The sequence below is a fragment of the Equus caballus genome, chromosome 28 (genome assembly GCF_041296265.1).
Source record: "Equus caballus isolate H_3958 breed thoroughbred chromosome 28, TB-T2T, whole genome shotgun sequence".
In the NCBI taxonomy this organism is placed as follows: Eukaryota; Metazoa; Chordata; class Mammalia; order Perissodactyla; family Equidae; genus Equus; species Equus caballus.
In genome coordinates this window covers 35,900,177-35,923,899 of record NC_091711.1, presented here as the reverse complement: position 1 = coordinate 35,923,899, position 23,723 = coordinate 35,900,177, and the positions used below count along the sequence as shown (strand labels likewise).

Here is a 23,723-nt window from a genome sequence, read left to right as displayed (position 1 = left end):
ATGCTTAAAAAAATACACCTTGTGATGGTTAACTTTATGCATCAACTTGGCTAGGTCATAGTACCCAGATATGTGGTCAAGCCCTAGTCTGGATGTTGCTGTGGAGGTTTTTTTTTTCAGATGAGATGAATATTTAAATCAGTGGACTTTGAATAAGACACAATCGTCCACCATAAGGTGGGTCAGCCTCACCCAGTGACTTGGAGGCCCTAAGAGAAAAAAGACCAACCTCCTCTGAAGAACCGGGACTTCTGCCCGCTAAATGCCTTTGGATTCGAGCTGCAGCCTCGACCCTTCCCTGGGTCACACACACATCCTATCGGTTCTGTTTCTCTGGAGAACCCTAACACACACCCGAGACGCGTGTAAAAGGACTTAATCGCTGGCAGTGATGCAGCCTCCTCCTCCTAAACTGATTTCTGCCCCTTCACCGCCCTACACACTCGGCGCGGGCAGGGAGGAGCTTGGGGGCCGGATACTGGGAGGACCCTTTCCTGACACCCGGTGTGCACACACACACAGCTTGGGAACTGTGAAACAAGAGCATCACGGGTAGGGTGAACGCTTTCAGGGAACAGTAAGCCATTTTGCACCCAAAGGACAAGTCCTATGCAGTGGGAAAGTCAGTCCCATTAACGGGTGATTATATAAATTCCCTGACGTGGGGCGAGTGCCAAGGGGTATGGGGTGAGGAGGTGATTTCTGCTAACGGTGCCAGCAGGCGCATGTGACTGACCACGGAACCTTCTCTGGCTTCCCTGTCACATTCCGAAGAAGGTGACTTAGAGAGCTGGAGGCTGTAAACGGAGCGCTGAGGTCCAGGCAGGTTCAGGCAGAGCAAAAAATGCTCTCTGAATCACAAGGGTCCCCTCCCTGCCGACAACCCGCTGCTCGCCCCCAGCCCTCATCCTCCCCTCCCGTCCTGGACGGGAAGGGCTCCTCTGCCACCCATCCCCAACTCTGTTTCCCTGGGGACGTGGCTCCATCACTTCACTGCCTGCAGTCCCATAACTCTACTCCACCCCGTCTCGTACTTTCCCCTCTGCATTTAAGCATTCGACCTGCTCCCGTCTCTCACAATTTGCGTGGGAGAGGAGCAAAAACGATGGATTGTGGGAATTCACAGTCCTCCAGAGTTTCTGTCTAGTTCTCCATCTTTCCGGGGGGGGGGGCTCAAAATCACCTGGGGGAACTGATTAAAATGCACATTCCCAGCTTCCTGCCCATTTGCTGGCTATATTAGTTCCCTGTGTCTGCTGTAACAAACTCCCACAGACGTGGTGCTTAATTCAACAGAAATGTCTTCTTTCACAGCGCTGGAGGCCGGGAGTCCAAGATCAAGGTGTCAGCAGGGCCGTGCTCCCTGCAGAGGACTTAGGGGAGAGCCCATTCCTTGCCTCCTTCCAGCTTTTGGTGGCTGCCAGCATTCCTTGGCTTGCGGCTACATCACTGTAATCTCCCCCTCTGTGTTTACACCACCTATTCCTCTTCTGTGTGTGTCAGATCTCCCTCTCTCTTATAAGGACGTGTGACTGGATTTATGGCCCACCCAGAGAATCCGGGATAATCTTGCTAGTCAAGACTCTTAACTGAACCACATCTGCAAAGAACTTTTTTCTTTATAAAATAACATTTATAGGTTGCAGGGCTTAGGATCTGGTATTTTGGGGGCCATGATTCAGCCCGCTACCCCTGGCATCAGCATCTAGTCTATTCTTTGCAGGGGTTTCTGACGACGCCCACCAATGGCTGAGACCCTCTGGCCTAGAGAATGCCGGCTCTGAGCTGCAGATGCTTGGCAGGCCCGAGGTCCTTCCTCACAGCCCACGCAGGGACCAGAAGGCCAGCCTGCCCTTCTCCCCTCTGGGCTGCTGGCTGCCAGCCTGGCTTAGGGGCCCAGAGGCCTCTGTGGTGGGAACCTGATCTCCAGCGGGTGGAATGATGGTGGGGCCCGGGATATAAATGGCCCTGGGAGGGGAGCCATGGCTTCAGAAGTGGGGAAGCCGCAGGCTCTGGTCGAGGCTGCCGCAGAAACTTCCTTGCAGCCTCGGGAACAAAGGATAAATATCTGGGAGGTGGCAGAGGCTGCATAGCTTCGTATCTTGGGAGCAGTGGCTCAAATAGCCTAAAAGGGCAGGGCCTGGCCTGATCAAGGCCAAGAGGCAAAGGTCAGGAGTGGGCTCTCAGGGGTCATCTGGGCCTGCCGCTGCCTCCAAAGGGATCATGATAAAGTCTGCAAAAGGCAGCACACGGCCTTACAAGGGAAACCACTGTGCCTTAGAATCTGGCACTGGTGGGGTGGAAAGGGCATGGACCCTGAAGACAGAAGGCCTTATGTTTGAACCTGGGCTCCATCACTTCCTAGCTGTGGGAGCTTGGGCGAGTTACTTAACTTCTCTGTGCCTCAGTTTCCTCATTTGTAAAACAGGAGAAGTAGTAAGGCCACCCCACAAGGCTGTTGTGAAGATTAAGCGAGAGAACTTCCGTAAGGTGCTTAGCACACAGTAAATGCTCAAAAAAGTTAGCTATTATAGAGGGCTCTTATATGCCAGGCACAGCACTGAGCATTTTTCTTTCATTGGCTCATTTGATAATGTCAAGAACCATAAAGTAAGTACTATTATTATCTTCATTCTACAGATAACGAAAGAAAGAGGTTATGTAACTCGCCTAAGGGTACACAGTTATAAGCAGCGGTACTGGGACACACATGCAGGCAGTTGGACCCAGGGCCAGGCCTAGTAGCCATGCATTCCATCATTTCCAGGCAGTGGCTACAGCATGTGCAAAGGTCCAGAGGCAGGCTGGGGCATAGTGCTTTGGAGGAACTCAGCTTGGTGTGGTTGGAGCCCAGATGGAGGAGAGGGCAATGGAGGGAGGTGGGTTGGTAGGAGGTAACTTCGGAGAGAGACAGGGAAGGGCCATGTAGGGTCTTGTAACTTCTGGAATAAAATTGTAAACTCCTGAAACTTTAATTTTTCCTCAGTTAGAATTGCAGTTGAAAAACACAAAATCAGAATAGTATTTAAAAAGAAACACCAAGAATGAATTGACAAAAATATCTCTGAGAATGCAAAACAGTGGGTTCGCCATAACCATTTGTTTAGAAGGCTAATGGAGACTATTTTTATACTCTGGCAGAGACTGCCAGGTATTCCTCCATATGTGTTCTCCTCTACTTTCTTGGTAAACTGCCAATCTTTAGCTGGACTCATGACCCCCTAGCACACATTTTTCAGCCTCCCTTGCACCTAGGAGACTGGTTCTTACGATGATATAAGCAGAAGTTTCTTGTGAGACTTCTAGGAAGGTCTTTAAAGGGAGGGGTCCCAACTTTCTCTGCTCTTCTTCCATTCTGTGGGGAAGCATATAGATACAATGGCTGGTGCTCAAGCAGCCAGACTGGACCATGAGGTGAAAGTCACACGTTGATGATGGCAGAGCAAAAAGGTAGAAGCAGGACCTGGATGTCGGACGATTGCTTAAGTGGCCATACCTACCCTGGATTCTTACTTACAGACTTGGTTTATGTGAGAAATAAACTACGATCTTGTTTAAACACCTGTTATTTGGGTTTTTTGTCTCTCATAACCAAATCTAATTCTAAGACACTCTTATCAGTTCCCACACTTAAATTAAATCTCTATTTTTCCTTTATTGTGTCACCGTGGATTTGAGTTTCTTTCTGTTTAGCAAAAAAAGGACAAAAACCTTCCCTTGTAATAGTTATCTTCTAAAGATTGTGAATTTGTTACCTTGAGACTATATTTGTTCCCAGAAACTACATTTATTAAAATATTTGCTCCAATGAATTATTTGTTTATTTAAAGGTGCAATGTTTGTCACAGGAGGTTGAGTTTGCACATCAACCTTGTGAAAATTTACTGACAATGCTTTTGCACTTATCATAATTAACCCGACCCATAAAAAAGAATAATACACACGCCCTTGGAGTCTTCCTCCTTTATCCTTTATCCCAGTCTTCATCCTTGCAACAGTTCTCTTCCAAGGAAAAAATTTAAATTTAAAATTAACAGATCAATTTTTAGCTATTTTTTCCAGCTTTATTGAGATATGATTGACATATAACATTGTATATGTGTAAGGTGTGCAACGTGATGATTTGATACACCTATGTATATGGCAAAATGCCTACCACAGTAGGGTTAGTTAACGTCTCCATCACCTCATATAATTACTATTTCTCTTTTGTGGTGAGAACATTTAAGATTTACTCTCAACAACTGATGTTGTAATACAGGGTGGTTAACTATGGTCACTATGTCTGATATTAGATCCCCAGGACTCATTCATCTTACAGCTGGAAGTTTGCACCCTCTGATCAACATCTCTCCACCTCCCCCACCCCCAGCCGGGTAGCCACCATTCTACTCTCTGTTTCTATGAGTTCAGCGTTTTTAGATTCTACATATAAATGAGATCATACAGGATTTGTCTTCCTCTGGCTGACTTATTTCACTTCGCATAATGCCCTCCAGTTCCACCCATGTTGTTGCAAATGGCAGGATTTTCTTCTTTCTCAGGGGTTAATAATATTCCATTAACAGATCAATTTCAAAACACTGAGCAGACTCTCTTCTACGAACAAAAGGAGAGGCTGAGCACGGTCTGGAGCGTCCCCCGTGCTGTCTTTGGCATCTTTGCCATGGGGCTGTGGCTCTGAAGAAATGAGATTCCAGTTCTCTTGTACTAAATCTTTGAATTCACATTATGCCGCACTTGGCAAAATGACAGGATGGATCAAATTCACACTCCAGCCCTGATCAATCAGGACCCTACTTATGAAAACATGGACTAAAGACAGCTGACCTCCTGGGCCTCGGGCCACCATACAAGGACTCGTGCCTTGAGTCAGAAGTGTGTTTGCAGAAGGCTCTGGGGGCCTCAAGAGTACTCACTGGTAGAGTCAAGAGACCAGAGAACCTTTTTTTCTAGCTTACAATAGTGGTATGATATTTTTAAATAAATAAATAAATAACAAAAATACATAATGAAGTTAGAGGGGAAAAAAGCCAGGAAGGCAGCTTCCAATAGAACTTTCGGCTATGATGGGAACGTTCCGTGTCTGTGCTGTCCAACACGATAGCCACAAGCCACACGTGGCTACTGAGCCCTTAGAATGTGGCTAGTGCGACTGAGTAGCTAAAATTCTAATTTTAATTAATTGAACTTTAGCCACGTGTGGTTAGCAGCTACCTATTGGATAATACAGCTCTAAGGGACGTCCTTCGGGTCAGTCTAATTTCAGGTGGGAACCCTGGTAGCATGGGGTATTGGAAAGTGGGCTGCAGTAGACATGAGGCAACCTGAATTATTGACCTCGTTTTTCCATTATCATGATCCACATCCTCCTGGTCATTATCAGGATTTTATAGCATCCACCATTTCTTGAGTGCTTACAATATTTCAGGTTCTGTGCAAAAAGCTTAAAGGTATATTATTTCATTTAATTATAAAAACAACCTTGGGAGGAAATTATTATCATCATCGCCATTTGACAGATGAGCCACTGAGGCTCAGGGAGATTCAGTAATTTATACAGGATACCACAGCTCCTGGGGCAGAGCCGGGGTCTGATCCCAGGTCTACCAGAATCCAAAGGCCACACGCTCAGTCATTATTCTGACCAGTGCGGCGCTGACCGAGTCAGTGAACACCGAGAAGCTTCAGTTCTCCATCTGTGGAGTGAGGACCCTGGGCCATATGAACTCTAAGATCTCCTTAGGGAGGACAAGCTCAGGACTCCCATAGGGCTCCCCGCCCCTGCGGCATTTTTACATAACGAATCCTTCCTATTGTTTACGGATGTGAGCACTGACTCAAAAGACCCTGACTGTGGCACAGTGAAATGATTTCCTGAGACTCAGCCCCAGACTTGATTAGCGTTTGTTTTTAAAAGCTCTGCAGGTGGTTCAGATCACCAGAAAGGTCTAGGAATATCAGCCCTGGATTGAACTTGCTAAAGTCAGAAAAGATCCTTTTGTGAACAGTTGCTTTTTGGTTTTTTATTTTTGAGGAAGATTGGCCCCGAGCTAACATCGGTGTCCATCTTCCTCTATTTTGTATTTGGGATGCTGCCGAAGCATGGCTTGATAACTGGTGTCTACTCTGCACCCGGGATCCGAACCGGGAACCCCGGGTGCCAAAGCGGAGCCTGCGAACTTAACTGCTACGCCACTGGGCCAGCCCCTGTGAACAGTTCTTTGGTAAAGATTTTGTTGTGTGTGTGTTTAAACTAAATGATGAGAGCTTTATAAGGCACGTTCCCCTTTTTGCCTTGGAGGTTAGGAAACTCAAAGCTAAATTTCGGGCTCAATTGCAGTAACAAACCTCAGGAGAGATTTTCTGGTACAGTAGTCTTCCTTAGTGTTAACAACAGGTGTTTTTGTGTTGTTACCCTTGTTTTGTGGTTCTGTTGTATCTAACTCAGACTGTGAGTCCAGCTCAACTTGTCAGCGTCTGACTGGTTATAAGCGATGAACAGAGAAACATCATCAGTCTCAGATTGCACTAAAGGCTCAAGACTAACTGGGATAATAAAATAAGAGAATGTCTCTATGAAGAATGAGGAGGGGGGGGGCCTTTGAAAAGGTAGGGGATAGCAATGGGATAGAATTTCCCAGGAAAAATAAAAATAAAGAAGCAACCTGGAGGAAGGAAGGAAAGAAAAGAGAAATCCCCAGAGAGCCTTAAAAATCAAGGAAGAGACTAAGGGAGGAAAAGAGGCAGTTTTGGTGCCTACACAAGAGCACCATTTGGCCATTTAGCAGATTTATGGGATCTCCACATGCGTGCAAAGAAAAGATATGTGCCATTTACTTCTTGGACTAAATGTTACCAATTTTACATTTTGCTGAATCTGGAAAGGAGAGACGACAGAAAGCAGGAAGAAAGCTTGTGATTTTAATAACAAGAAACTGAAAAGGCTATTTATTAAGCTGGACTTCGATGCTTTCTAGGAAAAGACTCCTTGTACAGGTCTGTACTCCAGGGTGATTCTCTCCATCTACACAAAATATTCAGGGCCGATTATCTGGTGATATGGGAAAGGGGTCCGCGTGCATCCCCACCCACCCGCCTCCACCTGCCCAATCCTCGCAGGAGGGCTCGCGCAGCCTCTCTCCCAAGCAGCTGGCCGAGGCACGGGGCGGGGGAGAGTAATTACCAACCAGAGGAATCAAACCAAATCTCATCCAGGGATGAGCCCGGCCGGGTCCGGCACAGTCCTTCTCCAAGGGGAGGGGAAGTGGGCTGGCAAGCAGGTGGGGTGTCCCGATTCAGCGGGGTGAGGGCGATGGTTCTGAATGGAAGCTCGGGGCATGGTGAGTGGATGGTGCAAAGATGTCCACCTAACCCTGAGATCCCTCTGTCACCAGAAAAGTGAGGATAATGTCCATTGGTCCTTCCTCACAGGGCCATTGAGAGGATAAACAAGGGAACAGACGTGGAAGTATGATTATATGGAAGATTTACATTCAGGCATCTTCGCGTACATCAGGCATCTAACACATCTAGTCTAAGCTGTTACCAATTTAAACATCGGGTTAAGAAAAACACAACTAGGAAGGCAACTCTGCTAACAAAACCCTCCTTTTGTCAGTACTGTCCTTTCCCTTTAAGTCCTCCGGCCACCCCTGTAGCAATACCACAAGCAGCCTGAAGGGGGCGCGCCTGCACACATGCTCTGCGCACAGGCTCGCTTCTGCACGGCTTTTCCCAGCCGTTCCTCACACCTGTTCTCATTCCGCTTCCAGCTTTCCAGACTCGCAGTCTTGCTGTATTCCTCTCTGCTCATCACTGGGACATGTCCAAGTTGAAGCTCCGCTTTGCTCAAATCTGATTATACACACCATCCGATGATACACACCGGTCTGACGCCTCCCACCTTTCTGGGTACGTCACCCTCCTGTATCTTCCCGGGATAGCTTCTCTCCCAGGCACGCACTCCACGGGGTGGCCCCTGCACTGGGTTTGCCCCAGTGTTACCAGCAGGAACTATGCCCATGCAGCGGGCCAAACGCAAATCACTTTCCTCTTCCGGAACAGCCCGGCTGCAAGCCAAAGCCAGTACCCGCTGTCACAGCGCTCGGGTGTCTACTCCACCGTCCAAATCACCGGAACCGAGCCCGGGAACTCATTACCCATGCTTCCACCTTCTCTGACGCCCAGGACAGGGGGCTTCCTAGGAGCAGGTGCTAAAGAAATGCTTGTCACGCTAAATTGATGGCTATTTCCAAGAGTCCAGGGCTCTGGAATCAGACAGCTTTGGGTTTTAATCCTGATGCTGCCAGTTAACTGGGACAGCGACCAGATCACAGCAAGTCACGTGGCCAAGGAGCCCCAGGTTCCAATCTGGAAATGGGCAACTATGTGCCCGGCAGGCTCAGGAAATTACAGCTGTATTTAAACAGTTGAAAAGCTGCACCTGAATTAGGATGGTTCTGGAAGGATGGACCGGTTCTGGAAGCCCCAAAGAGCAAAAGAAGGCATAGGGGTGGCAGCTCCCCAGAGATCTCGGCTCCACAGAAATAAGGCCTCAGAGCATCTCGGCTCTCTGAAGCTGGGGTGGGAAGGAAGCCTCGAGGGCTGGTGCCTTGGCTGGACATCCCTCAGGGAGGATGTTAGGAGGGAGAAGGGAAGTTGGACTACACGACTTGGAGAGCTGCTCCCCACCCTAAGAGTCCAACACTCTAAATTTAACCATCTGTCTTCTTATATACAGACCCTTTTTAGGATTGGACCATCGCAATATTTTCATAATAGTTTCCTGATTCTAGTTTTTCTCTCCAGTCCTTTCACATTGCTGCCAGGATGAATCTGCTAACATGTAAATCCGGTCATCTGACATAAGTGTAAATTCCTTGGCCTGGCCATTTATTAACTGACCCACAAATGTTTCTGTTCTCTCATGCTCCCACCGCATGCCTGCCCAGCACCAACGTGCTGCAGCCACACCCAGGACCGGCCATTTCTGGAACCACGTATTTGCTCGCATCTCCCTGCCTTTGCTCCTGCTGTTGTCTCCCCTCTCTTTCTACCCTCTCCATCCAGTTAAGTCCTACTTCTCTTTCAAGACACTGATCAAATGTCACCTCCTCTAGGAAGGATGCCCCCAAGGCCCCCCACACCCGCAATACAGTTAGTCACTTGTTCCCTTCCACCTCCATAGCATTTTGTCCATAATTCCACAATGCCATTTATAGCATACTATTGTTATAATTTATGTCTTTTGTGTGTGTGTGTGAGGAAGATTGACCCTGAGCTAACATCTGTGCCAATCTTCCTCTATTTTTCGTATGTGGGATGCTGCCGTAGTGTGGCTTGACGAGTGGCGCTAGGTCTGCGCCCAGGATCTGAACCTATGAACTCGGGACCGCCACAGCAGAGCACATGAACTTAACCGCTACGCCACCAGGTTGGCCCCTGTTATAATTTATGTCTTTACCACCATTCCAACTACAGTTTGGGGGCATGAATTACTCATCTTTGTGTCCCCCAAAATGGCACATAGTAGCACTTGCCACTACTCAAGATGACATATTATATTAGTGCCCTGGTTTGTTCTGCCTCCTCCATTAGATTCTCAGCTTCATGAGGGCAGGGCCTCATCCTGTGCTCTGCGGTATCCCCAGCACTAGTGCCTGGTACCTTGTAGGTCCTCGTAGGTCATTGTAGTCAACATTCTTTGAGGGAATGAATAAACGTTTGTTAAATGAATCAATGACTGTATGATCGATCCTATGAATTTGCTTAGCTTAAATTCTGGTGAGTTTCCCACTTTACACTGGGTGATGATTCACTGGAATGGTTTTATAAAGACTAGGGAAAATGATAAAAATAGCCAAGTCGGGTTTATTTTCGGTTGTGTTAAGGGTACAAATCCACATAATAAAGATTCAATGAGAACCAGGCTTGGGTAAAAACTATGTGAAAAGTAAGGTCCAGGACCCTGCCAAGGGCCCAGACTAAATCCTAGGGGCCCTCAAAGACCTCAGACTCTGGGAGAGTCAGAAATGATGGGCCAGCATCAGGACCACATTCCTCTGGAGTTTAGATACTTCCTGTACCCGATCTGCGACCACAATGAAACTGGTGCGTGTGGGAGGGGCTGGCAAAGGTGTCACTGGCCACAGGCTTTTGGAACAACCTGTAAGGCTGTGCTAGTTCCAGGACAGGAAAACTCACACACTAACAGGTTTTTAAACTGCTAAATGGGACTGTTCACAGTGCTTTTCTGTTTGCAGGTAATAAGGGCAGACCTGGGATAGTGCATGGTTCAAAAATTGTATGCAGTCCATACTAAGATGAGACCCAGGTCTGTTTAGTTCAGTGAAACCCAATTCGGTTCAGTTCAATTCAACTCAATTCAAATAATTCAACGTAACAAATGTTTACGGAGCGGCTTGTCACACACGGAATAGAAACCAAACTCCTCCTCATGCCCCAAGGGCTCTGCAAGATCTGACCCTGCCCACCTTGGATTTTATTTCCTACCATTGTCTCCATTCACTCATTCTGTTCCAGCCTTACTGGCCTCCTTGCTGTTCCTTGCATGTGCTAAGAATGCTCCTGCCTCAGGGCCTTTGCACTTACTGTTCTTGCTGCCTGGCAAGATCTTTCCTCAGATATCCAAATGGCTTACTGCTTCACTTCCTTTAGGTGTCTACTCAAATACTACATCCTTAGAGAAAGCTTCCTGGACCACCCCAGCTAAAATAGCACCTCTCCTCACTTGTACCTGCTTCAAGTTCCCAGTTTTATTTCTCTTTGTGTCACTTATAGCACTTGATATTTTATTATTTATGCATTTGTTCCTTGTCTGTTTCCATGAAAACAGGTATTTTGCCTGGTGTATGTTAGATGCTCTATAAATATTTGTTCAATGAATGAATGAGTAAATGAATACCTGCTATGTACCAGCTCCTACACTTGGTGATACTGCAAAAGTCCTAGCCCTCAATGAACTCATTGTCTAATGTGAAAAACACAAGAAAAGAAGCTATCTGAAAAGCTTTATGATAAAAGAATGCACAAAGTCTTATGAGAGAATGAATCACAATCAGCTGGAGCTGGAGGGAGTGGGAGGGTGTTGGGAAACACTGTCCTGAGCCTGGAAGGGCGAGAGAGAAGGGCTCAGAAGAAGACTGCAGAGCAAGTTCAGGGGACCCTGTGTGGACTGGAGTAGCTGAAGGGATAAGCGGATGGGAGATGCTGTGGAAGATGAACCTGAGAGACAATAAATGGGTGAACTGGGAGGGCCATTTAGGGAGCAGGCTGACCATTTAACTGGTTTCCTGCTTGTTGACTATCTCCTTGAAGCAAGGGTCTGTGCCGAGTCTTGTAGAGGACACAAGGATTTAGCATCTGGACCATGCTGTTCAATCTAACAAGGGAATTTAGTGTGGCCACACAGACTCAAGATTTTCTAGGGCGGCCCCTAATGCAACAAGTCTGTGTGACTGCCCTTCGTTATCCGTGTCTACTTTTCCATCATGACTCCTGCTTGGTGGATTGGAGCATAAGGTGGCCATCAAGGCAGGAAGAGCAGATAAACACAATGCAGGGCTGACCACGAAAGGTGCCTCGTGAGATGTTCTTATAAAGCGCTGTGGGGTCTGAAGAGGGACAGTGTGTCCAGAGGAGGATTCTGGAGGCCGTGGAAGCTGCGTCAGTGTTAGTGTTTTCAACAAGTTGGTAATTGGTTTTGCCTATTTACTGGTTTCCTTTTTTCTTCAGGTACCCTGCTGCCATAGGGTCTGGGGAGTGGCCATGCAGGGGGTGGGAATCTGTGTAAGGAGTTAATAGAGGGCAGTGTGACAAAAGACTGTCAAAAGGGCTCGCTCCAGCCTCGGCATCTGAACGTTTCAGGGAGAATGACGGAAGCCTGGGAAAATATCCGCCCTCTTTCGCCAGCACATTCGGCCTAACTTCCTGGGCAGGTCTGAACCTGGCTGGCTGAATCTGGACAGAATTCCTCACACCCATTTGAAAGAACTGAGACAGCCTTTCCCGGTGATGTTTCTTGTATTTGAGAAACACATAAAACTGAGCAAAAATTTTAAAGCCCAGAATTATCCACAAACACAACCACCAAACAAAAGCAAACAAAGAAACAATTCTAGAATCGTGGAGACGGCCTAATCTACAGACACGGCCAAGTACGTAGCAATGAACTCTGTCCACGGTACAAGCTCGAAACCAGCCTACTGAAGGGGCTGTCATGCTCTTCTCCATTCTAGAAGCAATGCAGAAAGGAGGGTGGGGGTTTCCAGGCATCCCTACAGCAGCCCTCTGGTTTCAATTTGGCCACTCAGTGCGTGGCTTTGGGCAAATTTCACGACTTTTCTAGAGTCAAAGTCTTAAGCTGTGAAAAGCCGCCCTGGCTGGTCTCGCACTTCCAGAATCCAGGGAGATCGTATGTGTGGAAGATCCCTGGAAACCAGGAGGTGCTCACTCCAAGGATTTCGTAATGACTGGGGCTGGAGGCCAGGCGGGTACCACTCCTCTACGTTTCCCACAAGGCATTTCTTCCTGGAAGAGGCAACAGCATAGGATGCTGGGTAAGCCTGCCTCCCAGGACTCTCCTTCTGCAATATCTGGCTCCCACAGAGCATCAGAGGCCTCAGGAATTAACCCCTCAGTGCTCTGCTCTGGGAAGAATACTCTTTTTATATCCGTTTCCTCCACATTGGTGTTTTAGTTATACTACTGTGGGCAGTTCGAAGGGAACAGCAATTCACAAATTGGAAACAACCCAAACGGCCAGCAACCTGGGAACCATCAGGCAAATTATGGTGCAATGACAGGATGGAATATTTTGTAGTCATTAAAGATGATGTTTACGCATGTTCTGTAGTAGTACCAGGAAAAATGCTTATGGCATACTATTAAGTGAAATAAAAAAAGATACAAAATTATATATCCACACTACAACTATTTTAAAAAGGCTTACTATTTGTATTAAAAAAAAAAAAGGAGGGGCTGGCCGGTGGTGTAGTGGTTAAGTTGGCACACTCTGCTTAGGTGGCCCGGGGTTCACGGGTTTGGATCCCAGGTGCAGACCTACACACCACTCATCAGGCCATGTAGAGGTGGCGCCCCACATGCAAAACAGAAGACTGGCATGGATGTTAGCTCAGGGACAATCTTCCTCAAGCAAAAAGAGGAAGATTGGCAACAGATGTTAGCTCAGGGCCAACATTCCTCACCAAATAAATAAATAAATAAATAAATAAAGACAAGAAAATATACTAAATAATCATTTTGGCTACCTCTGGATAGCAGAATTGTAGATAATTTAAATTTTCTTTCTTACATTTTTCTGTATTTTCCAAAATTTATAAAATGAGCCTATATAACTTTTCAGTAAAAGAAATATGATAATATAAAAATTTGAATTTATAGCACCTTGTATTGTAGTTGTAAACAGATGCAGTCCACGAGGAGAGCAAAATGCAAGGAGGGGGAGAGGATTAAATCCACAAAAACCTAGGAAAACTGTAGACGTGGAGACACGTGTTGGCTTCATTGGGGAAGTCAGACTTTGAAGAATGCAAAATCAACTCAGATGCTGTCTACTGGGCACAGATTTACTGCCTGGGCTATTTTCCATAACATGTGAAACCCAGCCATGAGCTGGCAGCTGTCAATATCGCTATTCCTGAAAGGATAAAAAAGAGTGAAAACTTGGCACCAGGACAGATGGTTTGAAAGCGGGCTGAGCTGGGGGTGGGCGCTCTCTCTGCAGGCCTTTCTGCTCCCGGGCACGCGGGCTCCTGCTGGCCCTTGCCAGGCTGGGCCAGCCCTCAGTTTGCACCGGGCAGCTGCAAAGGCTAATTTTTTGCTAATGTTCTTTTAAAAAAATTTTTTTCCTGCGTGTTGAGAACATTCATGTACAGGGCCCGAGGCTCCAGACACAGGGCATGCAGAGGGCTGCCAGCTCCAGGCAAATGAGAAGAAACCAAAAATCCAAGGAGGCAACTGTAGCTTTCCTCAGGACCCTTCAGCAAAGGGAGGAGCCCTGCGGGTGACATCTCTCATTGGGGGACACAGAGGATGGCACTTAGTCAAGCCATGCGCTTGTCATCTCTCTTGGGGACTCTTGCTGGAACCTTCCACCTGGTGCCTCCATTATTCCCTGCTCCATCTCCTGCTGCCGTGCACTTAATTGATCTTTGGATCCCCCGTCCACTCTGTGCCAGGCCCTGGCTGGCTGCCAGTGAGAGCAAGGGACGATCAAAGTCCAGTCCGGGCCTGTGAGGAGCTCAAAGTCTGGCAGCTGAGACCAGACATGGAAGCAAACAATGCCAGAACAGTCAATGACGGGGGCCACACAGGAGGTGGTCCAGAGGACAGAGGCTCTGGAATCACAGGGCTTGGTCACAACCTCCAGCCCAGCCACTTACTAGCCTAGCTGTGTGACCTTGGGCAAGTCCTTGATCTTCTCTGAGCCCCCCTCCCCTCATCTGTAAAATAGGCAGAATTACAGTATCTCAGAGGGTGACTATGAAGTTTAGGTGGGGTAATCTGAAGTAGTGTTTATCACAGCGCCTGGCACACATCGGCACTCAAGAGCTGCTCTAATTATTCACAGAGGGCTTCACGGAGAATGGAGGGGGGACCAGCAAAGGTTTCACAGCAGAAGTGAGAATGCAGCTGAATCTCGAAGGATGAGCAGGCATTTGCATTTCGCTTATGCTTCTCCCTTAGTCCAAACATTCACCCAGACCCCACTGTTGAAGGAACAAAGGCCCAACGACACCCGCAGGACCGACTTTTCTCCCAGCAGTGACATTCTAAATATTGAACTACCGGTAAGGCCCAGGCGCCATCTAACTCCGGTGGTCTCGAGGCAGACAGGACCCCCTGCGGGGCAAGATGCCAAGCTGCAGTTGCTGGATGGCGGGACATGGGGGGCCATTTGGCAGCGGTCCTTTACCAACCCGCAGAGAAGCATTTCAGCGTTTTAACAACTGTCCATACAGCTGCATCTCTGAAACCAGCTGAAGGTCAGCCCGGCCTCGCCTGCAGTCCAACTCAGCTGGAATCCCTGATTTCCTCCCTCCTGGAGTCCCTGATCTTCTGCATCTTTCAAAGTTTGACTCAAAAAAAACCCACCTTCCCTGATCCCTTCAGCAGTTTGCCTATGCCTCCCTTCTGACCCTTTACAATTTCTTTCTTTGATGATCCACGAGTTGTGCAGGGCAGGCGACAGCCCTGCCTGTCCCCAGCATCAGGTCCGACACACAGCAACCAAGTGCAATGGTTAAGGGAGTGAGTTCTGGAGCCAGGATGCTGGGTGTGAACCCCCATGCAGCCACCTCTGAGCCCAGGGACCTTGGGTAAGTTATTCGTCCTCTCTGCCTCACTTTCCCCATCTATAAAATGGGAATGACAATAATAACACTTACCTCATGGGGCTATCGGGAGGGACAAACAAGTTAATTCACGTCAAGTTCTTATATCAGTGCCTGGCACATATAAGAATCCAGTCAACAGCAAGCTCTCTGTCCTACCACGCATACAGCAGGCACTCAATTCGTGCTCACTGAATGGACGAATGAAGAATGAACAGCCGAGTAATACTAAGTCCAATAATAAACCAATGATTTTAAAAGTTTTAAATAAAATAAGTAACGAAAAGCTCCAGGAGCACCGAGGAGAAGATTTAAGAGGCAGGCTCTATGCTGACATGTGCAGAATTTATTTCAGGAGGTTAGCGTGTTGTTCAGAGGTTTTTAACTGTTGTCTCATCAGATGAAGTGATTCGATTATCATTATTCCAGTTACATTAGCAATATTGATTGAGGCCTAAGCCAGAGAAAATACTGGAAAGAAAAGGGAAGACCTGGGGAAAGCATAATTAGGTAAAGATGCTCCTGGTGGGAGATTTTTGGGTTTTGAACCTTCCCAGGGAATCCTCTGCCCTCGCCCTGCGTCTGACCTCCTTCCTGTGCCTGTGGTACAGCACACGGTCGACAGAGTGGACTCTGGACTCAAACTTCCTGCCTTTGCCTCCCAGCTTTGCCGCCGACTAGCTGGGTTATCCGGGCATGCTACACAACCTCTCTGAGCCTGAAGTTCCCCCGTGAGAAGACAGAGATAGCAATGGTCTAAGATGGTGCTACTGTACTCACAAGATTCTCGTGAGGACTCAGTGACTAACGCACCCAGAAGAGAGACCGGGACGTCGTCCAGACTTGGGTGAAATTTGGTGATGCTGATAATGGTTGTTTAAAAAACTCAGCTCTAAGATGATCAAGACATGGGAACATGGGAGCTGGCCCCTAGTATCCACGCTTTCTCCTTACCTTATTGCCTTGGGAGTGCTGGTTATCACGGGCTCTTTTTCCTAAAGGGAGACATGGTCGGCACTGAATCTCTAGTTCAGCGCTGTCCAGTAGAAGTTTCTGGGATGCTGGAAATGTCCTGTACCCGCGCTGTCCAATACAGGAGCCACAAGACACGTCTGGCTACTGAGCATGGGGAATGAGCGTAGCGGTACTAAGGAACTGAAGCCATCGTTTTATTTCAATTCATTGAAATTTAAACAGCCTCCCGTGGCTAGTGGTTACCCCACTGGACAGTGCTGGGCCAGTTCCTTAGTCTTTGTGTCAAAAAGATAAGGTTTTCCTTCCTTTTCCCATAAAATAAAGAGAAGCTGGTGTCAGATCCAACCAGGCTGCTGTGGCAGCCCGCTACCTGGGATTCAGAAGAGACCTGGATATCGAGGTGAAAATGCACAGTGCCTGCGTTTGATCAGACTAGCCCCGTGTGTTGGGAGAGGGGGCTGTTTTTAAGCTTGAGCCCCTGAGCTTGTCACCTGTGGTCAGGAGCCATCTCTCCCCCTTGGCTGGAAAAAAAAAAAAAAAACCCTCCTGGGCAACTAGCCGAAGCTGTTTGACAAGGCCTGGAGGCTGGAGGTGTTTACCAGCCCTGCCGCAGGTGAGGTTTCGGACTGGCCCTGCCGCCTCTCCCCAGAGGACACCCGTCAAATCCTGCCCCACTTTCCCCTGGCCTGCTTGTGGCTAATTTGTGATGCCTGAGCTGCTTCAGAGGAGCTGCCCACCTCGTTAGGCTGAAGATGACCATTACACTCGGGTGCCAGGCATCTTCCCTTGGCCACCGCTCCGAGCCCGAGCGTCCTGCAGCCTGGCCACGTCTGACCTCTGGAATCCACACATTTTGGCAACTGGCAGAGGGACCCAGCATCTCATGAGGCCCCGCAAGGCTCGATCCAGCCCCCAAAGCCTGGGAAACATTGATTAGGCCAAGCTCACCAGAGAGACAAAAATCACTGCGAAAGCTTATTTCTTGCCCTTACGTATCTTAAAAATGGGGGTTGGAGTAGTTGGAGAAATGAACGACAAACACACAAAAACAACAGTATCTTGTTATTCGCAGCATGGTCGCTGGACCAGCAGCATCAGCCTCACGTGGGAGCTTGTTAGAAATGAAACATCTCAGGCCCCACCCCAGAGCTAATGAATAGAATCTGCATTTTAATGAGATCCCAGAAGATTCAAAGACCCACTGAAGTTTGAGAAGCCCTGCTGTAGTCTACATCCAGGTTATAAACACCGTGAGAGTGAGAATTATAGTGGCCATTATCTATAAAGAGCCTAATGTGTGCGGGACTTGAACTGCTTTATATATATATATATTAATACATAATAGCTTCATAACGACCCTCTGAAGAAGATTCTACGCTATTTCCCATTTTACAGATAAGAAAACTGAGGCTCAGAGTGGTTAAGTAACTTGTTCAAGGTCACACAGCTAAGAGTTAGAACCAAGATATGAACTCAGGCATTCTCACTCCAGAATAAGAAATATCCAGAGATATAATTACTGTGCTATGAAGATCCTTAGCATTACCCAAAAAGCTTCCAAAGAGCTTTTTCCCACTCGTAGTTATTAGACTTAATCGTCTCATCTGCTGATGAAGGCATTTCTACCTCACAAGGTTGATGGAAGGATTAAATTAAACTCTGCAAGTAAAGTGCCTCGCATAGGACATGGCTCCTGGTGGTGCTCATCGAATGTTCCCTACCTTCCTGCAAGGCATCCTCCTCATGTCTCTGTCCAGGGAGCACGTCTCAGGTGGCAGACACGGGTCCCTTCACCTCCCTTCTCAGAATCCGTCTGGCTCCTCGCTGCTTATAGGAGAAAGTCCAGACGCCTTGGCAAGTCTCTCACCTTCTTCCAGTCTTGCTGTAGCTGCGCCCAACACCTCTTCAGAGCAAGATCGGGCTTCCTGTTCTCCACCTCCCTGCGCCCCTGGGTATATATTCTGTTGCCTTAGTGTAGTGCTCTGTTCCCTGTAGCCACCCAGCATTCATCTGATGTTTTTGACATTCACACACCTGCCCAAACGTGCAGCTTGCTGACCCTCACTGCATGGCAGTGTCCTCATCTGTGCCGTGGGGAGAGTAAGGCTGGCTCTCACTTCAAGGGATGCTGTGAGGGCTGCACTAGTTAATATACATAAAGTACGGAGGGAGGGCCAGCCACATACCAAGTGTGGGTCAAAATCTCTCAGAACATCCAAGAAGAGGTCCACCTGTATTAAGGGAGTAAATAGCAACCCCTGTCGTTTATGGATCGCCTGCCACGTGTCAGTTGTTGTGCGTGGTATTTACATAAGTTGGCTCATTAGTCACTGAAACAGCCCCATGGAACAGGAATTATTATTTCTTGTTTATAGCTGAGGCAATTGAGGCCTAGAGCAGGTGACTGGGAGAGCCAGTACCCAGCTGAGGGCTGCCTGAGTCGACACTGGGGACACAGCTGACTGAGCCAGGAGCCGGAACACGTAGGTTTCAGAGCCAGCTCTGTTAAGTTCTGCAGGCATCTTTTGAGCACTTGCTCTATGCTATGCACTGCGGTAGGCCCTGGACGCTCAGTGCAGCATGAGGTGGGAGGGAAGAGTTCCTGGAGGAGGTGAGGATTCAAATGAGTCTGGAAGGATGAACTGATGGAGGCAGCCAGATGATGGAGCAGAGGGGAGATGGTGCTCCAGGAAGAGGGCAAAGCACGTGCAAAGGCACTGAGGCACTGTCTTGTAAATCCACTGCAAATGTGCTTATGACTCCAGACAAGTCCACTCATCCCTCTGGGCCTCAGTTTCATCATCTTCGGCATGAAACATATTCAATATACCAGTTCCTAGATTTCTCTTGACCTTAACTGTCCAATAACGGAACAGTTCCTTGAAAAATCATGCTTTTGAAGGCTGTTTAATGACATGGATCAACAAAAATGCATGTACTATATGCTCCTTACTTTGTAAAACAACCAAAAAACTTTGGTATATACACAGCATATATACTCTGTCTAGTCACAGTGCTTGTTCCTGAATGTGGAGACTATGGGTAAGTCAGAGTTTCTTCTTTCTCGCTTTTTTTTTGGTACTTATCACATTTTATTTAGTAAATGGATTGGTTTTATATCCTGTAAATATTCATGAAGACTGTAAAAAAAATTCTAGGGGTTAGGGATGAGTCTTTCAAACATTATTATTTCTTTAAAACCGCAGCCCGTGGATGGCAAGACAGCCTCCTGGATATGAGCACAGACCGGGGCCTGACTCCCAGAGTTCCAACACTAGTCCTGGAACGTTAGCCGCATGACCTTGGGCAAGTTAATCAACTCCAGTTAAGTGAATGCAACTAAAAAAAATGTTTCACGAAACATAACTCACCTTACCTCATACAAACAACTCTGCTAGTTTTTTTATTCCATTCTAGGTCATTTTTTGAAAATGCAGATTACAACCCGCAATATCAGAGGTCAGCAAACTTTTTCTGGAAGGGGCCAAATAGTTCAGGATTTTCAGCTCTGTGGCATTTGATCTCTGTCCCGACTAATCAGAAGTGCAGAAGCAGCCATAAATAATTTGTCAACAAATGGATGTGGCTGCCTTCCAATAAAACTTTATCAAAACAGGCCGTGGGCCAGGCGGGGCCGTGGGGCACCCGTTCGCCAGTCTCTGCATTGCATTGATTTAATGGCCCGTTAATGGGCTGTAACCTAGAGTTTGAAAAATAGTGGGATTAGAGTTCTTTTTACCCTGGCCAAATGAAATAAATTGCAGCAATGCTCAAGTCACAAATGGATCATGTTTGAAAACTTTGTTTCTTAAGTTATTTAGAATTCAATAGGCATTTTTTTTTTCCCAATCGAACTAATTATAATGTGGTTGGGATTCCAGACCAGCCGACAGAGAGCCCTGCAGAAAACAAGTCTGATCTAGGGTCCTCTCACTCTGCCGTGTCCCCGTTCCTCCAGTGACTGTGACCGTCTCCAGGCTGGGCATTTTCGGGGACTTTTGTGTTGGACGTGATCACTGCCCTTAGGAAGATGAGGAAGCAGCTTTCTTCCTCTGGGCAGGGAATGTGGCATTCCTGCTTAAGACGCCCGAAGAGTCCTCTTCTCTCCTCCTTCTTGTTTTTGAGGTTCCCAGGGTGTGAGCCCAAGGAGTCCTCAAGTTGGGGAGCATTTCGGTTCTCCACTGTGGTGGGTAAGCCAATCAGCTCTGGGATGTGTGGCTAATAATGGTCAAAAGTACTGAACTGTGCAAATAATTTACTTGTGTGTTATTTATAAAGGGAAAAAATAGCAACTCACAGGAGTGTAGCGGCGCCTGGCCCCGTGGCTGAGAGGTTAAAGTTCCATGCACTCTGCTTCAGCGGCCCAGGTTCGTGGGTTTGGATCCCAGATGTGGGCCTACTCCACTCACTAGCCATGCTATGATGGTATCCCATGTACAAAGTGGAGGAGGCCTGGCACAGATGTTAGCTCAGGGAGAATCTTCCTCAGCAAAAAAATAAAAATTTAAAAAAAAAATGAGGAGGATAGGCAGCAGATGTTACCTCAGGGCGAATCTTCCTCAGCAAAAAACAGTGTAGCGGACCTTTTGATACCAGCCCTGATACGGGTTCCCCTACATTAAACCCAGCATATATGGGGTTAAAACCAAAGCACTCTTTCTCTGCTTACTCCCTGGCTCCCCGGCTCCATAATCCACTATACGCCATGGAGACAGACAACCAAGGACAGCTACCTGGATTCCTTATCATCTCCTCTTCCTTCCTGAAAGCAGCCTCCCAAGGCCAACACAGGCTGGTGGGAAAGCTCCACCCAGCCAGGCCACTGACTTCCCACTGTGTTTCCACAAGCAGCCACACTCCTCACAAACCTTTAAAACCCCTGGCCTCCCATCTTTCAGGGAGACAAGAAGAGATGAGATGAATTTGAGGGCCCACTCTCATCTCCCAGCTGATATCATCGAAAATAAAAACCCTTTCCTTGCCATAAGCCTGGTGTTCCAGTTTTCACTTGGCCCCTCTTGTGTGGTGGGCAGGAAACCTATGTTTGTGGGAGCTAACACTTTGTCAACTTTTTTGCTGCCCAGAACCACTGATGGCCTTCCTGTATTTGGAGAGTTTCTCATATTATTAGTTCATGGTCAGCAAGATAGAAAAATTCACCTTCCCTGGCTCCTTTGCAGCTAGGGTGCAGGCATGTGACCCAACCCTACTGATATGGAAACAAGTGGTGTGATGTAGGTGGAACATGGGGCTGACAAGGGTGGTGGCAGAGACAGTCAGCTTTCAGGGCTAATGGTGACAGAGGTCCTGCTGGGAGTGTCAGATGCCCAGCATCAGTGGTGAAGGTCAAGTGTCAGTGCCCAGCCCTGGTGGCTGTGAGGTCTCTGCTAGAGCAATCCCAGGGTGCAACACGGGCACTGTTCCAGGTCATGTAGCCTCAAAGCCTGGCTCTCTGGCTTCAATGCCCACCAGAAGTCTTCTTAAACTCTACTAAACATTTAGACCTGTGGGAATATCATAGGCCACATGTGGCCCGGCAGGATAGCATCAGATGTTCCTTTCAGTGGGGAGTGCTTAGAGCAATTCAGCCAGCCATCCTGGAGCTATCTTCTCCCCAGGTGGCACTCAGGTGCAAGGAGATGAGACCGCTTGCATGGTTGTGGGAACTGTCCTGGTTTATGAACCCCACGATCTCTTGCAACAACTCCACAGAGATGGCTTCCAAGGTCCCCACAAGGATGTTGCCAGTTACAAGAGTCAACGAATTCAGGGGAGCCCAAAGCTCTGGATATTTATCAACTATTTATAGTACTACCAGACCAGATCTAATTTACCAATCTAGGGTCATTTTGACCATAAGCAATGTTGCTTAGTAACACCGTTGGTACTGCAATTTTTCTCAGGTTTCCAGGGGAACAGAGCTAGATAATTAACCCAAGGTCAAATTCTCATGCAGAAGGGCGCAGGGTTCGGTAAGCCTCTGCCTACACTGGGCCTCCCAGTGGTTTTCTTTCTGCTTGAAGCAGTCACAGGAGGTTCAACTGTTACGATTAAGCGTTCCTACCAGGAGTGCCGCTTGTAACAAGGACACCTCTGACCACGTGCACTCTGATATACATTCCTTAGTGGGAAAGAACGAGGAAGTTATAATAGCATGCTGGAAATTTTGCACAACTCTGGGTATGTCCATTGGAGTATGTTAAAATTTGACTATCGCTTGTCACATGCGCCACGGATGAGAAAGCATGAAGAACGGACATGTTGGGGTGATCTTTTGGCAGGGCGAGTGTCTTGGAAGATGTCTTTGGGTACCATTAACTTCGAATGTCTGTTATGTCTGCATTATTAACTCTATTTCCTCAAGTGTGAATGCTCCCATTTGTTAAGACGGTTTTGCTTCTCCCGTTAGTTTTCCTCCCTCGGTTGGTGATGGGTGATTGTGCACTCACGTGTTTGGCTCAGATACCCTTGGTAGACGGTCTGCCACATCTGTCTGGACAGCTCTGCTTGCAAAAAGGGCCTAGAGCAGCCACTGCCCAGGTATAAATTCTGGCTTGTTTTCAGCGAGATTGAGGGAGGGAGAACCACCTGGCTGTCCAGTCTTCTGGGTGACGCCCACTCTGTTCCTCCCCGGCATTACCAGCTACCTCAGACAACAAAATGCTCCAATTTATCCTACTATGTTTTCATGTCGTGGCAACACATTACTGAACTCATCCTGGGCCAAACACGTTTAGGAATCACTGATATTTCCAGTAACGATCCAGGGGAGGAAAATCTTGTCACAGACTGACTTATGATGATTCTATTTAAAAACAGCAGCCTCGCATGGCCGCCACCATCAAAATTAAGGTGTTGACCTTTATTGTTACTATTTGGAAAATAAATATTGCCTAATCACAATCTTACAAAATTTATCTGAGGTGTCTTTTTTTTTTTTAAATAAAAACATCTGAGGTACCGGAAAGATTTCAGAAGCTCAAAAAAATAGTAGCTAAAGTTCTGGAAAAACTTAAACTACAGAAATTTCACACTGGCACCGAGCTTCTTCAAAAATCCCACAGTGAAAAATGAAACTGTCCAAAGCAAACGCAGCGACTCGAAAGCTGTGTCCACATGAAAGAGTGACACGGTGCACGGAGGCCTGGAGCCAAACGCTCCAGCCGGGAAAGGCTCTTCTGACAAGTAGAGACGGTTGGAAGTACAAACCAATCGATATTTCAGTCAACAAGTACTTCCCAGGCTTTTTGCTGGGCACGGACCAAAGCAAAGAATATTTAGCCCCTGTTCCTGAAGAGATTATAGTCTAGTGGAAAACCATAGAAACACCACGGCCCAACTTGACTGCTGGAATAGAGAGAAAGAGGCAAG

General features: G+C 47.4%; 1 protein-coding gene and 1 long non-coding RNA gene across 5 annotated transcripts in view; one reads left to right on the top strand and one right to left on the bottom strand.

The window, feature by feature from the left end:
* LOC138921209 (uncharacterized) overlaps positions 1 to 3,563 on the top strand; it is a 35,288-nt gene extending 31,725 nt beyond the window's left edge. The window contains exon 5 of the long non-coding RNA XR_011433594.1: positions 3,374 to 3,563. This is a non-coding gene — a long non-coding RNA (uncharacterized lncRNA). The remainder of the gene's footprint in view (positions 1 to 3,373) is intronic.
* ABTB3 (ankyrin repeat and BTB domain containing 3) overlaps positions 1 to 23,723 on the bottom strand; it is a 307,733-nt gene that overhangs the window by 79,553 nt on the left and 204,457 nt on the right. The window lies entirely within an intron of this gene.